Source organism: Coturnix japonica, chromosome 21 (assembly GCF_054131305.1).
Source record: "Coturnix japonica strain WE chromosome 21, WE-NBRP24, whole genome shotgun sequence".
Taxonomy (NCBI): domain Eukaryota; kingdom Metazoa; phylum Chordata; class Aves; order Galliformes; family Phasianidae; genus Coturnix; species Coturnix japonica.
This window is the reverse complement of record NC_140683.1, coordinates 5,109,224-5,113,089: the sequence shown is the minus strand read 5'-3', so window position 1 is coordinate 5,113,089 and position 3,866 is coordinate 5,109,224. Positions and strand designations below refer to the sequence as shown.

Here is a 3,866-nt window from a genome sequence, read left to right as displayed (position 1 = left end):
CATTTTGTGCCTAGACCACCCCAGGCTGGAGGGTGTGAGCCTGTAGGGTGGTCTAAAACGCCCTGCAGCACAACAAAAGGCCTTCATTGCACTGAACACCCAAACCTGGTTGGATGCAGGCAGGTGGTGTGGATGTGCACCCACTGGGGCAGGGTCTGCTGTCCCCATCCATACAAAACCATCAGTGATTCCCTTGGCGGTACAGAAGCCCCCCAAGTGAAAAATAGACCCCCTCACTCAACTGCATGCGTTCCCAGTATGGTCCTGGTGGACTTTAGTGCTGCCCCACAGCCAGCCCCATGGCAGGGTGCTCACACTCCCAGTGCAGCCAGTTCCCTCTGGGGCAACGGGCCACTCCTGGACAGGAATCTGCAGCTTTAAGGCACAGCCCGGCCACAGAGCAGGTTGCTCTTCCCATCCTCCTGTGACCTGCCAGAGTCAACTTAGCTGAGAGTAATTAGTGTGGTTATCAAGGGAAGAGGTGGATTAATGTGGGAAAGTCATTGATGAAGGCAGAGAAGGGCAGATGCTTTCCTGGAGTCCCCAATCAATACAGACCTTGGAGGATGAATGAGGGCTTCAAAGAAAAGCATGAGCGAACAATTGAATGCTTTTAGCTCCCGGATGGCTGCTCTGCCTGAAGCAATGAGTGAAATACAGCACGGGGCACCCTGCACACTCTCACAATTATCCCTTACTCGTGCCACTGAAGGACCCTCTGCCCATCAAACATCCCTGTGAGAGGAGGATGCTGGTGGGGTGGGAGGGAGATGGGCACTGAGGATGAGGAGGAGGTCATAAATTTGTGCCCAAGCTGCTCTGATCTCTGGAGCCTTTGTGCTTTGTGCCCTGTATGTTGGCCTACATCAGTTCCCCACAAAATGACCGTGCCAGCCCCTCCTCCTGCTCTGTTTTGCTTTGCTTTAATTGTGCCATGTAGAAAGTGGGTCAGGAAGAGCTGGGAAGGTGGCATGCTTTGTGCAGTGGACATGCTGCCTTGGCCAGCAGTGACACCGAGTTCCCATGTGCCAGCAGTACTGCCTGCAGTCCACATGCAATGCACATGGCCATGTCCACACGCACAGAACTTCCCCTTGTAGGCTTTGTAGGTCTGAAAGGTGTATTTCCATTGCTCTGCTGGAGACATGGAGGCACAGAGCACTCCAGGTCCCCACCGCTGTGCCATCATTTACTCGAAAGCCGAGCAGGGTGTGACGGTGCTGAAGAGGTTGGGGGGGGGGGGAGAGAAAGCAAAACAAGGCAAAACAAAGCAAATCACAGCACGTTGTGTTTTCTTGCACTCCCAGCCCCTTCTCTGTCATCCCTGCTGGAATGCGCCTCCGAATTCCTCGCTGCGTGCTGCTGCTGGCTTTGCCTCTGATTGTTTGCAGCGATTGCGTTTTTTCCCACACTCCGGATCGTGGTGAGGGATCACCCGTGGCTCCATGCCGGCTCCCTATCACCCCCAGCACAGCGTGCAAGCGCAGGCAAAGCAGCAAGTCGAGAGTTCTGGCGGTGTGCAGTGGGCTCCGCGTGATTTGGAACTGAATCACCCCATGTCGGGGCAGCTTCCCTCTGCTTCCAGCACAGCACCTGCACCAGGTGTATGGTGGGCAGCTCCTCCACCTCCTTGTGCTGTGTCCATGGGGTTGAATGGGGCAAGAGGTGGGGATGGAGCTCCTGTCTTTGACACATTCCTCATCTCCTTGGTCTCTGTTTCAATGTCTTCAGTTGCTGGTGAAGCTTTGGGAACACTCCTTTATCCGAGCAGTTGGGTTTTAGCTCCCTGTACCCCATGGGGAGGGAAGGAATGGCAGCAGGGATGTTTTTAACTCCTGTATGTTGTTTTTTTTCCTGCTGAAATCATGTCCCCTGCCTGGTGTCAGTTCCCTGCTCTGTGCATGTGGGGCAGCTGTGGTTTTCATTAGCCTGGACACACTGGGGAGGTGGTCCATTCCCAACTCTGTGAACCTGGAAGGCAGAACCCACCTATGCTCTCCATTACAACAGCCAAGCACCTGGCAGCCATTTCCCCTCCCAGCAGCCTAAGGTGCCCTTTTAGAGCCCTGAGGACCTTCAAGAGGTCAGGATGCATCTGTGAGCCAAGCACCAAAAATCCAGGCACCCCAAAGCAGCCTCCACTCTCTCCCTATGATGCCCTATGTTTTCCAAAGTGACTCCATAAATAGTTAAATCTGATTTCTAAGTTACAAAAGGAGAAGCTGCCTTGTGTCTGAGACCATACAAATGGCCCCTGAGGGGCTTAGCACCCCAACCACATCCCCCAGCCCCAGCAATGGGGATTTGCTGGAGGCTACCGGCAGCCCCCAGCACCCTCCTGCCTCCACACCCAGCTCTAATCTCAGGGCTCAGGGCCCTGAGCATGAGCAAACTCACCTGTTATTTGCAAGCAATTCACCCACAAGTACTTGACAAACATCAGCCTGTAATTAAGTAAATAACGCAAGCCTTCTCCCTGCATTATGCAGCGCTGACTGCGGACTGACTTCTGTTTAAACTATTTTATTGCGAAGAGTTTTAAATCACTCTTTTTATTTGAGATGAGGCGAAGGCTAAACAGAGAGGAATAAAAATGGGGAGAAAAAGGCCTGGATGGGCGGCTGCCAGGCTCAGCCCTATCTCTGCTTTTCTCATAGGAAACCCCCATAAAAGCTCTGAGAACAGGACACCCTCAGCATCGCCTTCTGTTCTGCTGCTATCGCAAACCAAACATAGTGGAAGGTGAATGTAAACAGTTTCTTCAGCCCGATCAAATCGCCAGATGTCAAATTAGTGCACTCAGTTAAGCTTCAGCCCTAATTGTGCCGTTCGTAGTGCAGGCACAGCCCTCAGGGAGGGGAAACCCCTTGGGCCTTGCTCCCATTCCTACCCCCGAGCTGGCAGTGGGGCAGCTTCCCACCTGAGAAAACCTCCTGGTTTGGGGAAGGGGCAGAGCCACTGCAGACAGCCGTGCCCCCCAGCTCAATGTCTCCCCTCTGCTCCCCACTCCTGCCTCCTCCAGCAGCTCTGCATCTCCTGCAGCCCCTTTTCCAGCACTGCAGGACGCAGCAGTGCATCCCCAGCTGCTGCAGCACCCGGCACTCACCGCTCTGCTGAGCGCAGCCAAGCTCTCCGCACGCGATCCCCAGCCAACTGCATGCACACACAGCACAAAACCACGCTGGTCCTGCCGGCCATCCTTATCACGTTTTCTCAGTGGCAGCTCTCCCTCCTTCCCCACACAATGAAGGTCAGGGCGCAGAGGGACGTTTGGTTCCTTGCCATCAGCACAGCCTGATTTTGTTGGCTTCTCATCCTTCCTGCCCAGCAGATCTCTGCTCCCCTCATCCCCTGCTCCTCACCCCGTGCTGCAGTGCAGTGCAGCCCGGCACGGATGTGATGCTGCTCACAGAAGCTCCCACCCGAATGAGCCGGGAAATGACCAAAACGGGAAATTATTGGGAGTAAACAAACATCTGCAGCTTTGCCTATATTTTTTTCTCTTGTACCGCTTAAAGGATCTTGTTTTATTTTTACAGCACTCAGCCATTTCTAAGGATGGGAAAGGCCGTCCTGCTGCAAACCCGCTGGGCTGTACTGTGCATCCATCTTGTGGCCATGGCTACGCCCTGCCGTGCTGTGCCATCCCACACTGTGCCATCCCATGCTGTGCTGTTCGGTGCTATGCCAAGTGAAACTGCACCACAGCAAATGGTGCCATGCTCTGCCATTCTGGCCAAGCAAGGAGCCCACAGAGGCACAAGCTCTACAGGCTGCTGCTCACCGAAGCTGCAGTGCTGCAGCAGGAGGAGAGCATGGAGCCGGCTGGCTGGGTTTTCAAACCCATTGGTTCATGGAGGAACAGG

At 54.4% G+C, this 3,866-nt stretch overlaps 1 long non-coding RNA gene across 1 annotated transcript; it reads right to left on the bottom strand.

Moving 5' to 3' along the window:
• Positions 1–907: 907 nt before the first annotated feature.
• On the bottom strand, positions 908–3,447 carry LOC107321690 (uncharacterized). Its single transcript, XR_001558630.3, has 2 exons — positions 3,107–3,447; positions 908–1,971 (listed from the first exon to the last, which is right to left on the bottom strand). It is a non-coding gene; the product is annotated as an uncharacterized LOC107321690 (long non-coding RNA).
• Positions 3,448–3,866: the final 419 nt, after the last annotated feature.